This window comes from Pollicipes pollicipes, unplaced genomic scaffold (assembly GCF_011947565.3).
Source record: "Pollicipes pollicipes isolate AB1234 unplaced genomic scaffold, Ppol_2.1 Scaffold_7231;HRSCAF=8579_pilon_pilon_pilon, whole genome shotgun sequence".
Lineage (NCBI taxonomy): Eukaryota > Metazoa > Arthropoda > Thecostraca > Pollicipedomorpha > Pollicipedidae > Pollicipes > Pollicipes pollicipes.
The window spans coordinates 43,187,818-43,201,470 of NW_023597034.1; the positions used below are offsets into that span (position 1 = coordinate 43,187,818).

The 13,653-nt window shown below is 57.7% G+C and overlaps 1 pseudogene; it reads left to right on the top strand.

Annotated features, from left to right (window-relative positions):
- Nucleotides 1-1,655: 1,655 nt before the first annotated feature.
- Nucleotides 1,656-12,931, top strand: LOC119110155 (kinesin-like protein KIF11-A; annotated as a pseudogene).
- The last annotated feature ends 722 nt before the right edge of the window (nucleotides 12,932-13,653 follow it).

Genomic DNA, 13,653 nt, shown 5'->3' on the forward strand with positions numbered 1-13,653 from the left:
TGGGCATGTGACCAGTGTTCGTCGAACTCTGTCCAGCGTTTGTTCAGCCTTAAATTTTCACTTTCCGCATCTGTACGGCGTTTGAACTGAGATGGCCGTTTTCAAGAGGATTCCCTGTGGTTCACAGTGCTGTCTCTTTTAAGACGTCAAGCCGTTCCTGAGCGAGACGCGCGCGAACTCAAGCAGCATATTTCGCGCCGCCTACTTGAAAGTCAGCCGAACGTAGCGTGAAGGAAAAAAGACATTGCGTCGCATTGCTTTGCTTTTTCGGACCTCTGGTCTTGATTGTCTACTGCCCGGGTGAACTTCCTGAGAAATGTTCTCGATCCTGGTGTTTGCTCTGCGTTCAGGAGTTGGGGGGGGGGGGGGGGGGGGGGGCTCGAGTAAACTTGGCACGCGGGACCGCAATCTGGACTGAAAACTAGATGAAGAGGCACAATTTCCAGGTCATTAGACCACGGTTACGAATAAGGTAGCTCATGCCCTGGATCGGAGTGCTAGATCTTGAGCTAGGGAAGCCCTCCGCTGGCTCGGGAGGCCTGTTTCAAGCGATGAGCCCCCCTTTTGAGTCAGGAGACCAGTTTTCGAGCTGGGATGCCCGGATTTGAACTAGACATCCTTTATTGACACGGTCATGGATAGCCAAATTTGCTGTTAGCATTTTCCGATAAGCAAACTAAAACCTTTTTGAATCGGGTGACCAAGCCATACTGGAGTTCCGGGTAGAGACACGAAATAGCGCCCTGCGAGGCTTTTGCCACAACATACCACGTTTATACATTGCTGTGGGCAACTGGTCTGGGTGGTAACGTGTGCTGCACTGAAAAGAAGCTACGGTATTGCGAAAATATTTTCCGCCTGTTTGGAGCAAGTGAGATGTTCTTCTACATTTGCAGAGAAGATCGAGATTAGTCAACACTCATAGGGCCAAGAATAATTGTTTAGAAATTTATGGGCCTCAGCCCTCAGTACACGCCCCAATTCCTGTTTTCCCGCATCGCAATGACGCTGGCGTGGCGCTGTAATGCATGCAAGGACTTTGCGTAGTTCTTGAAGAAGAATGCCAGTTATTGAACGCTTAACTTAATTTAATACTATTAACTTGATTAAGTTTCACTAAATATTAACTTGCTTCAGTATTAACGTTATTGCTTTGCTCAAATACTGTGTGGGTGCCTCTGTTGCAAGTGCATGTCGCCCAGGTGTAAGACCCGATTAGCATCAAAGTAGTTTATCGAACGGTTATACCGGTTCTTAGGGCAGGGAAGCAGCCGTGGGCTGCTTCCCTGCCCTAAGACCGATATAAGTTTTAAAAAACGGGCCTTTTTGTTCGATACCATATGCCGCTATGAGTCGTTTATCAGTCACGAGAACGTCAGTCCTGTTTATTGCCTATTTCTTGATATGGAAATGTGATCTGTAGCTATTTTACCTGAATGAAGATGTAGAAATAGCTTGTGAAACCAGTCACGGATATCTATGGAAGTGAGGCTCTTTTCTTGACTATCGAGCCTCAGGTAAATAACTAACGTGCGTGAAATGGTTAATGACGTCAGTAGAGGCCTTTCAAAAACAACCAATCAGGTTTCAATGTTGCGGTAACAGACTGGCTCATAACGCGACAAATACGTGGCGCAGTTTTCGAAAGTCCGGAACAAAGTTTACCGTTTGTGGCGTCCCGAACGCTGTGTGTCGTTGGTGGAAGCGTCGTGAATTTTAAGCTTGTGGATCTTTCTCAGTGCAGAAAGGAGTATCACATTCCTTTAATCCCTGTACCCTTGCTCTTGAAGGCTAGTTGGTATTAAGAGGAAATATACGGAACAGCCGTGATGTCTTCAAAGATGCAGAAAAACCAGAATATCCAGGTGTTTGTTAGGTCAAGGTAAGCGACGTGCGGCTTGTAACAGGCATGACCAAATGCGCCTTACAGGATTGGTATACAGTGCAAATATAACCTGCATAATAAAATTCATGAACATTTGTACACATGATGGTCATCTTCCCAAGGGACCAGATGGCAAATATATATGTTCCATGGGACAAGTCCAGCATAAGGTTGATATCACAGCAGTGATTTGGGTGCATGTACACTCATGCTATTTAGGTACTCACAATGCAGTGCATTATCATCAATAATTTAAGCACCTAGAGCCAATCTTTCATGGAATTATGGTGTTACTGAGGTGATTTCAGACAAATATATTTCAGGGCCATATTTTCACAACAGTTATTGTAAGATATAGTGTACTTTGGCATGACCTGAGTTTAATACTCCAAGCACAAGCTTCAGCTCCCCCATATGATCTTGTTATCCAGCTCACTTTTCTTTTGCAGACAGACCAATTGATACAAAATACCAGTTTTTCATGCTTCTTGATAATCAATTAGCAGCAGATATACCAATTTTAAATACCAATGTGTTGATTGGTGCCAAAAAGTCAGCATGCATCTGACTTCATCTGTAATCAGTCAGCAAAGATGCAGGTTACATAAAAGTCAGCTTTCACTGGCAAGGTAGCTTCCAGGTGACATAATGACTGAGTGATTAACAGTTTTGACTACCCAAATTCAAATTCAGGATGTGCATGACTTGAGTGCTCATATGGCCACATTATTTGCCAACACTGCATTAGAGATTTTATGACAACATTGTGTGTTCCCTTAAAAAACAGTTTGACAATAAAAGGAAATAATAAGATTGTATCATATTGCCTTCAAATGAAAAGTAACAATCTTGTGTCGCTGACCATATTTTATGTATAGGCATGACAATGCTGATTAACATAGTAATTGATCTTGCTAGCCATTGATTACTTGACAATGTGAGTAAAATAAATGATACACCTATGATATGTCAATATTAGTATGGCATGCTGTCTTTGTACCATTATGATGTTGAATTAAGAACTTTGATAAAAGATGTGCTATTTATATACTCTATTTGAATGCAATGCTGCAGCTGTGATGCCTGGGGATGGGTAGAACCCCAGCCAAGTTGTTTCCCTGCCCCCCCCCCCCCTAAACAAACATCTCTGAATATTGTGCAGATGATTGGGACAGGGGATGAATTAATCCATGGAAACCATGTTATATTTATCTGAGGCCAACCATTAAGCCGGCTGACAATTTCTGGGCAAACTCAATTGCTTCATGAGCAGGATAGTGTAATGATTATGCAAATACTGTAAGTTATATTAAGCTGATTTGACTTATGCTTTTAAGGTGGTTGTGCTCTGCAAAGGCAAGGAGATTGCAAAATTATTGAATGAAGCCTAGTATCAGACACTGTCTCTAATCATTTTTACCACTGCTGGGTAATTTCACAGAAGCTTCAAAGTTTGAAAGACTACTACCGAACTCCAAGCATTGTATGCCAGGTTTCAGAGGAATTTGTGTGTAAAGTACCTGCCAGTGATATTTGTTTGTATAGACCTGGACCCCTCTGTACTCATGTTGCCCTGCATTCTCTTAAATTGGTGAGTAAATTGGTTTGCCAATTAATTTTCCATGTTTTTTGTGGTCATGTCAGGTTTTCAGGGAATGCAGATTTGAAGTTACTTTAAGTTGTCATGCTTGGTTTCTGCTTTTTCAATCAACAAATGCATCTTGTTAGATGGGTATATATATATATATATATATGTATATATATATATATATATATATATAATATGTGTTACAGAAATGTGAATCAATTACTGAGATCCATGCATTGAAGCAAAACTTTGTTACAAAGCAACCATAATGTGATAATTTGTATCTTAGTAAAGTTGTTTATGTGCAAATGTAGTGCACCAGAAGTATGCAAATACTGTCCTAGCTCATTTTTCCCTGGAAATGTGATGGGCACTTGCAGAGACAGAATTTACCTCTTTCTCATTGTACTTGGCTGTGTGATCAGCTTCACATGTCCTCTGTATTTTCACATTCATGGCCTTTTTTCATCCTGCAGTACGTTTTATGTAAGATGTGATATGTCACATACTTTCCAGGTTTACATTTGCTTATGGAATATCATGTTTGGTGGCTTGACCACAGTCATAGCATGCTGATCAACTGTGGGTAAGATGCTTGATGGCATGCCCATCACTAGCCGAAAGGGGCGAGGCGTGCGGCGTGGCCGCTGTCTGTCCTTCTCGTCGCGCCGCTGTGCCGCCGCTGACGGGCACCGCCTGTGTCCCCAGGCCGCTCAACAGCAGCGAGCGGGGCCGCGGCTCGTTCTCGGTGCTGAGCACCTCCGACCACACGGTGACGTTGAAGGAGCGGCCTCAAGACAAGTTTGCCAAGACATTTACCTTCGACCGTGTGTTCGGACCCGACTCCAAGCAGGTAAGCGACCGACGCCGTTTGCGGCTGGCGTGGGCAGCGTCCGGGCTGAGGACGGCGCCGACGGGAGTCTGCACTGAGGCTGCAATGGCCGCGGAACACCAACAGCATGACGTTTTTGATAGATCTGAATGACGGTTGGATTAGTGCAAATGCTTTGATGGTCGGTGCCGTAGCCAGACTCACTGCTTTTTTAAATAGTTGGTGCTGGGGGGGGGGGGGGGGGGGGGGGGGTTGCAAAGCTGGCTGGATGGGCGGCGGTTCAGCCAACGCACCGGTGCCGTGGTATGCCTTGCCCTCCGCCCCGCAGCGCGCTGAACCCACCGTCTGAAATGGCTGGAGCCGGGGGGCCCCGAGCCTGGCTGCGCCTCCAGCTAGCACTGCCTGGTCGCCGGCCGATTGACTGACGTCCTGCCCGACAGGTGGACGTGTACCGCGTGGTGGTGCTGCCGCTGTTGGAGCAGGTGCTGTTTGGCTACAACTGCACCGTATTCGCCTACGGCCAGACCGGCACCGGCAAGACCTTCACCATGGAGGGCGAGCGCAGCGACACACAGCTGCCCTGGGACCAGGTGGGTCAGAGCGTGCCGGGGGCCCGTCGGGTGCTTCTGTCCCGGGGCGATGGCTGTCGCCAGCCGACTCATTACACGTCCTGAGTGGCGCTCGTGAGTCGCTGGGCCGGGCGTCTTTTCACTCGTAAAATCCACCCGTCCCAGCGGCCGAGCGCGCAGCGACGGCGGCTGCGGCACTCGTTGCGGGCCGGTCTGACGCGTCCGGCCAGCGTTGTAAAGCCGCTGGTTATCATGCACGACCAGTAGCAGTCGCGTAGCTGATTGACGGGTGGTGTGCAGGTGAACGCTAGCGACGGGACACACATCAGTCACCTGCGAGGAGTTCGCCCTCGGAGCTGCTGAGCTCCTGAGTGGCGCCAGGCGACGTACATTGTTTGGTACTGGACAATGCCGCGCGTCTCCGCGCGGGTTGAACGTGGTTGCGCGCGCGTCTCGGACATCCACACACCCGTCCTCTCTGGGATTGATCGCATTGGCGGCAACAACCATGATCCCCCAACGCGGGGAGGAGACAATGGGTGGCGGCGGGCGTGCATGGCGGTGCCGGAGGCTCTTCTCACCGCTGTCCGGCTCGCTGGCAGGACCCGGACGTGGGCATCATCCCGCGCACGCTCAGCCAGCTGTTCGACGAGCTGCGCATCCAGGGCGTGGAGTTCACCGTGCGCGTGTCCTTCCTGGAGCTGTACAACGAGGAGCTGTTCGACCTGCTCGGGCCCGAGACGGACACCCAACCCGACTGAGGTGAGGCCGGGACGCTGGTGACGCGGCGTCACCGGCACACATCACCACTGGTGACGTGATGTGGTGACTGGTGGTGCGGTGCTTTGGTTTGTGATGCGGTGCGGCATGACTGCTAAGGGACGTGCGGCGACGGTCGCTGACCCCATGTAGTGGTTGATGGCGTGTCTGTCTGTCTGGTGCCAGGTCCAGTGATGTCAGTCGGTCGGTGACACGGTGACCGCCGCGGGGGTTTGGCCGCCAGGCTGTCTGGCTGTGTAGTTGATCCTATGTAGCACAGTGCACAGTGATAGTATGATTTTTACAGTATGTCGACCTTGACGATGCTCACGAGCTGCTCACTGCGTGCAGCTGTGGACCGCCCGCATCGTCGCACATCCCGTTCGCAGACGCAGCTTGTGGTGTCCCGCCGTGGCAGGCCGCCTGACCTCGGTATGTGATGCGCTCTGATCTGTGGAGTTGGTGGGAGCGAACCTCCGCTGAATGCCGGCCTGCTGTTTGCCGCAGGCTGTACGAGGACGCCAGCAAGAAGGGGCTCGTGCATCATTCAAGGCTTGGAGGAGGTGACGGTGCACAACAAAGAACGACGTGTACGAGATCCTGCGGCTGGGCTCGCAGAAGCGCCAGACGGCCGCCACAGCTGATGAATGCCCATCTCCAGGTGAAGCACTAGCCTCCTGATGAACACCCACTTCGGGTGAGGATTACCTCGTGTGACCATCCACTCCAGGTGAGAACCTCCTGATGAACACCTACTCAGGGAGGACCTCCTGATGACCATCCACTCCAGGTGAGAACCTCCTGATGAACACTACTCCAGGTGAGGACCCTCTTGAACACCCACTTCCAGGTGAGGACCTCCTCCTGAACACCCACTCCAGGTGGGGACGTCCTCTTGATGAACATCCACTCCAGGTCGGCGCCACCGGCACCATCGGACGACCCGCCGACCGGAGTCGAATGTCCATCTAGCGGCGGATGGCGGAAGATCGTTCATCTCGCCTTCACCCGGTGGATATGGTGGCGCCGGTATCGTGGTTCCAGCGTGCCTGCTGCCGCTGGCTGGGGCTGACGAGCTCGGTCGGTCTCGCGCAGCTGTGGAGTTTTCGCACTTGTCGGGGTATTCAACCGAAATTAAATTTGCACTCCGGAGTTAATTCTGGAAGATTGTACCTGCGACACCCTCTGCCAACGAACCAATAGATCGTAAGCCGACGCTCATTAGAAACCGTACGACCCACGGCAGACGCATCTACCTCAGTAGTTGTCATCTAAAAAGCCATTAGGTTATTTTCACACCAACCTCCAACTATGACTTCCAACTGTCTTCCCCCGCTCTCAGATGAACAACGTTTTCCTGTGCATTGTCCCACTGCTCTGCTGGCGATTGCCCATAGCGTGCATAATGCCGCATGCTACAACAGCATGTGTCGAACCGATACACCAGCAGTGGCGTCCCCAGTGCCAGCAACCACATTTGCAGGTCGGCGCGCTGCAGAACTCCAACCGGTGTCAGCAGTGGCGTCTGCCTGTCCGGCCTGACCAGAGTTGTTCGGGTGCGCCCGCGAGGCTCGTCCGCAGGAACGCTCCCGGGTGGCCACCTCAGGGGTGGGAAACGCGCCTTCTCAGAGGCGGCTTGGGACCGGTCTCCGACCTGTGATTGGCTGTCGCGCGGTCTTGTGGCCGCAACGGCCGGCGTAAATGCGCTCACGTCGTTCCCGGGCCGGGTGCTTCTAGAACAAACTGCTTTCGAAAGCTGAATTTGACGCTTTGCACCGGTCCGGGGCTCGCTGAAGCATGCCCAACCGAACATTCATGTCGCAAAGCCTCGCTGCTACCAGTGGCGCGAAACTGCGTGGTTTGCCGGTTTGGTTCTTTTGACTAGCGCGTGAGGCGGGCGCACGCCGCCAGGGTATGCGTTAAGCTTTTATTTTGTGTCTATGACTATCTACTCATTAGAGGTCATGCAAGAGATGCACAGAGCCCGCATTTTAAAACTGCGACGTGGAGTAACGAGGGTTGAATTTGTTTTTTTTTTAATCACCTGATTTGTTCCCCATTCTTTCATTCGTGAACCCATCCGCCTCCGAACACACCACCTAATCGCCTAAAATATGAACATTTTCAGAACACATGTGGCTGCCGTATGCATGCAGCTACAGAACTGGGGAACGTCAACAGAACTCGCGAATTTTCCGAAATTACAAAGTACTCCTAACCCGAAGTATCCAAAGCAAAGTTCTCACTGTCGTGGCGGTTGCGCCGGTTGCTGTGGCCTGCTTCGGGCGCGCTGTGGCCAGCCGCCTGCACCTGACCGGCTGCCGCCCCGCTCCGCAGTCGTTCCACACCGTCTTCTCCGTGACGGTGCACATCAAGGAGAACACGGTCGACGGCGAGGAGCTGCTCAAGACCGGCAAGCTCAACCTGGTGGACCTGGCCGGCAGCGAGAACGTGGGGCAGTGAGATGAGACCGGCCATCCGCCGGACCGGACCGGCCGGCCGGCCGCGGCGCCGCCGGCTCGGGCCGCGCGGGACACCGCCAGTGTCTGCCGTTAATCAGTCATCGCCTGGCGTATTTGAGGGCGTACCCGCTTGTCGGGTGACGGCCAGCGACGATCGGCGACGCTGGCGAGGAGGTGAACGGCCTGGCTGTCCCGGGTGGGCGAAGGCGGCGCGCTTCGCGACTCACTACTTGCTGGCGGTCCAACGTGACCTGCATGGTTCTGTCTGCGGTTGAGAGTTGTGTGTGTTGCTGCCCGGAGATAAGGGTGACACTGTGTGCGGGGTCGTGTTACCATGTACACAGGACACGGCCACATACGAGACTCATTTGAAGTGGCCTCATACTGGTCTGGTACCATTGATTCGACCGATCAATATGTGCTCGGTCGTTGTGGAACTAACACTGAGCAATATGGAAGGGAGGAGCGCCTGGCCTCCTGCGCGTGCTCTGACCGGACGTGACCTCTGCCGCAGGTCGGGGGCCGTCGACCGGCGCGCGCGAGAGGCGGGCACATCAACCAGAGTCTGCTGACCCTGGGCCGTGTCATCACATCGCTGGTGGAGCGGGGCACCGCACGTGCCGTACAGGTACTGAGAGGGGGGGGGGGGGGGGGAAGGGGGCTGCGGCCGCGGAGACCGGCACAAAGGGCCGGCGCTGTTGACGGCCATCCAGTGACGGAAGCGAGCTGGCGCAGTCGCGGAGGGCGCCGGCAGGGCTGGCTGCTGAGTGGCAACTATTGGATGTGTTGACGCATTTGGCTCGCGTCTTGGTCGGTGTCATTTTTTTTTAGTGTATAGATAGGGGCCCCTTGCCGTACAATATTGCAAAAGACACACGATCGAGGTAGTAATGGATGTCTTAGTCTATGGCACTAACATCTTCGGCAAGGCGCCGACCTGTCTGGCACTGGACAGGGCGGATCTCCAGCCAGGGCGCTGACCTGTCTGCCACGGGACAGGGCGGGTCCTCCAGCTAGGTACCGACCTGTCTGACACGGGACAGGGCGGTCTCCAGCCAGGCGCTGACCTGCTGACACGGGACAGGGCGGATCTCCAGCCAGGCGCTGACCTGTCTGACACGGGACAGAGTGGATCTCGGCAGGCGCCGACCTGTCTGGCACGGGACAGGGCGGATCTCCAGCCAGGCGCTGACCTGTCTGACACGGGACAGGGCGGATCTCCAGCCAGGCGCTGACCTGTCTGACACGGGACAGGGCGGATCTCCAGCCAGGTAGCGACTTGTCTGACACGGGACAGGCGGATCTCCAGCCAGGTGCCGACCTGTCTGCACGGGACAGGGCGGGTCTCCAGCCCAGGTAGCGACCTGTCCGACACGGACGGGGGCGGATCTCCTGCCCGGTAGCCGCCCTCCCCGCCCGGCCCGCCTCTCGCGGCTGTGTTTTCTCTGCACACACGCACAGGCGCACCGGACGGCGTCTGGTGACGCCGTGGGCTCTGCCCGACCGCGCACCGGCCGAGCGCCGCGGGCAGTCAGACCCGCCGGGGGCTGACCGGTGTCCCGGGAGCGCCGCGGGCAGTCAGACCCGCCGGGGGCTGACCGGTGTCCGGGAGCGCCGCGGGCAGTCAGACCCGCCGGGGGCCGACCGGTGTCCTGGGAGCGCCGCGGGCAGTCAGACCCGCCGGGGGCTGACCGGTGTCCTGGGGCGCCGCGGGCAGTCAGACCCACCGGGGGGCTGACCGGTGTCCTGGGGGCGCCGCGGGCAGTCAGACCCGCCGGGGGGCTGAACCGGTGTCCTGGGGGGCCGCGGGCAGTCAGACCCGCCGGGGCTGACCGGTGTCCTGGGGCCGCGGGCAGTCAGGCCGCCGGGGGCTGACCGGTGTCCCGGGAGCGCCGCGGGCAGTCAGGCCGCCGGGGCTGACCGATGTCCCGGAAACGCCGCGGGCAGTCAGGGCCGCCGGGAGTGACCGGTGTCCCGGTCACAGTCGGGTCCCGGCCGGCAGCGGACTATGGCGATGCTGTCGGCTGGACAGACTGTGTCGGGCGGCACGGCGCGCTGGTGTGCCGGGCGGCGTGGTGTGTCGGACGAAGTCCGTCCGTCGCCGGCCACGTGGGAACACTTCACTGGCCGCTGTCACATGGTGGCTAGGCTCCAGTGGAGCGGCTTGCGCGGCCGGCTATGGCCGCGTGGCACGCCCACGTGTAGCAGCGGCGTCGGCGACCTGCCGCCCGTCGCGGGCCGGGCGAGCGCGACCCAAAACACAGCGCAACGGATGACGGGACGTTATCTGCTAGCCCCTTCTGTCCCGGCACCGTATGCACGGCACGTTCTAGATCTCCCCGCGCGATTCGCTTCAGCGCGCGAGGATGGGCGTCCGTGTGGCAGTGCTTTGTCCATGCCGTGTCCACGGCGGAGCTGCGAGCCTTTGCCCAACCTGACAGCCGATTGGATGGCCTCGGACCGCTGGCGGCACGCGGAACTCGCTGGCCTCGACAATGCCAGCTCGGACGACACCGGCTGCGACGGACCGCACGCCCGTACCTGGCACGGCTTGTCCTGACCTCTGACATCAAAGACCCGCCGTTGACCCTCCCGGCCTGTGTGTGTGCTTGCAGTGGGCTCAGTTTGGACGTGACCCGCCTTGGATCGTATGTTACCTGTGGTGGCCTTTGGCCTATGCGTGAATCCATTGCGGCCCTGCGTGCTTGTGAGCGGTGCTTGATCTCCGGCCCGTCTTGACAGTCTGGCCGTGTGTTGACCCGCGTGACTGCAGCTTATGTGTGACCTGCCAAGACCGCTCGCCGTGTGTGCGACCCAGTCCGACCTCTGTGTGTGACCTGTCTTGGCGCGGACCGTGTGTGACCCCCACTGGGCCTGACCGCAGGGAGTCGAAGCTGACGCGGCTGCTGCAGGACTCGCTGGGCGGGCGCACCAAGACCTTCCATCATCGCTGCCGTGTCGCCAGCCTCCTGCAACCTGGAGGAGACGCTCAGCACGCTGGACTACGCCCAGCGCGCTAAAGGAGCATCACCAACCGGCCCGAGATCAACCAGAAGCTTAGCAAGAAGATGCTCATGAGGTCAGTCAGGCGTCGGGGCGGGACTTGGTTGTTACTTGGTGCGAGCGAGAGAGGCACTCGCTTGGTGCGAGCCGAAGAGGCATTCATTGCGGCGCGGGCAATAGAATAAGTGCCAGCCGTCCGCACTGGTGGTTGCAGCTCGGTGCCATGCGTGGTGGGGCTTCTTCTCCCGCGGCTGTCCGGCGCGCGCTGACCTGGTGGGTGACGCTGCCGACCGTGACGGTCCGACGGCGCCGGTCGCCCCCACGGTCTGGGCCAGTGACCCGCGCCGGCCGCCCGTCGCCAGTACCGAAATACGCCGCCGGTCGCGCGTGGTCCTGAAATCGGGCCCGCCCGCCGAAATCGCCCTGTTTGTTTGCGGCCGTAGATTAGCTCGGCGGCGGAGACGCTGCCAACTGCTGTGGTCACGTGACTCGGCGGCTGGCCGGCGCTGCGTGGTCACGTGACGCCATGGCAGCGGCGGGCGAGCGATCGGGGTGTGGGATTGTTTCGGCCGGGTGGCTCTGATCGTGGTGACCGCTGCAGCGCGGGCTCCGCACCGTGCCGCGGTAGCGCCGCGCCGCGCGGCGCGTGAGTGCCTCCCTGGATGGAGGCGCGCGCGATGGCGCCTTGGATGGAGGCTGTCCCGCGGCGTCTAGATCTGGTGTCGCCCGGTGGCGTGGTGGTTAAGCTGCGCGTCTGGGAACCAGAGAGACGGGGCTCGATTTCCGCGTTGCCCGCCTTTGCTGCTAGAGTGAGAGGCAAGCGACGCAGCATGGCTTCAGCAACCGCGTTCGTCGTAAAGCCCTTACAACAACAATAGGAGCTTCTCGCTTCTCGCGGTATTGCGACGCTGGTTCCATTTTGCGTGCATTGCGTCTCTGCTGCGTGGTAATCCGCTGCTGCGGGGAAATCAGTGAGCTGCACAGCTGCTGCGAGCGAGCAGGGTCCAGCGGTGTCAGGCTGCGGCTGCCGAGCGAGGCCGTTTGCGCGGCGCGCCGGCTCTGGCCTCTGTTGGGCTGAGGCCGGCGCGTCAGTCGACCGGCCAGACGTGGACACGTCGGCACCTGTCGCCCGTCGTCGGGCGCCGCCGCCCACGCCGGCCAAGAATACCGGCCGGCGGCGACGGACAGCGGCCGAGTGTGCCGGTTCGGGTCGCGAGGCGAGGACGGCGACACGGCTCGGCGACCTGCCGCCCCCGCCCGCGCTGGGCAGCGGCCGGCCGGCCATTCCTGCCGGGCGGCGGCGTGACGGCCGCTGAGCGGGGATGACCGGTCCGACCGGCACCGGACCGGCGCCGGACCGACACCGGATCGGCACCGGACCGACACCGGACCGGCACCGGACCGGACCGACCGGACCGGCACCGGACCGACACCGCCGACCCGACCCACCGGACACCGGATCGGCACCGGACCGACCCGGACCGGCACCGGACCGGCACCGGACGACACCGACACCGAGACACCGACGGACCGACTGACCGGACCGACGGGGCTGGCCCGCCGAGAGTGACCGGAACACGGTGTGCAGTATCCCCCGTCCGGCCCGACCCTGAACTGACCGGACCCCCTGCCTCACCCTGGATTAACAACTGACTGACCTGACCGTTGATCCTGGATGAACACCTGACCCCTGACCCCGGATTAACAGCCGACTGACCCGACCGCCGACCCAGATTAACACCTGACTGACCTGACCCTGCATGAACAGCTGACTGCCCCTGCGCTGACCCCACCCCGCTGCCGTCCCGTAGCCCCGTGCCCGGCGAGTGGTGACGGCTCCGCCGGCGCGCCCGCCCTGACAGCTGACCCCACTCCGCTGCCGTCCCGTAGCCCCGTGCCCGGTGAGTGGTGACGCTCCGGCGGCGCGCCCGCCCTGACAGCTGACCCCACTCCGCTGCCGTCCCGTAGCCCCGTGCCCGGTGAGTGGTGACGCTCCGGCGGCGCGCCCGCCCTGACAGTATTTATGTTGTGCGGCACGCCAGGGTCGGGGGGCGGCTCCAGTGCGATCGTTCGCGCCGCTTATCTTCGTTATGATGACGAACGGCTCCCATGCGCTTCTGGTTTTTAGGCGTTATCACACTGAAAAGAGTAAACGGAGGCCTGCGATGTATCAGCAAGAAATGTCCAAACACTTGTCCAAAAATCGGTTATTGAAAGTCGTTTGGGCGTGGGCTGATCTTGTCTGCTCTGTCGTCATCTAGCGTGAGTGACAGTGATGGCCTAATAATGGCCGACCACAGAGGAGATGTTGCCCGCCTGCCCCGCCGTGTCGCGCCGTATTTCGCGGGCTGAATTCGCGACGCCAAGCGTCCGTAAGAAAACCTACAGCATATGCGTATCTCCTCGGTTATGTGGCAACGCTAAAAATGATATGCAATTGCGAGCGTCTATATTTCTTGGGTTTCATGATGATGAGTTGGGATTTTGGGGCGCGTCGACAGCAAAGGTCATGTCGCGCTCTTCTTCGCGTTACGGTCGAACCGCAGCGCCACATC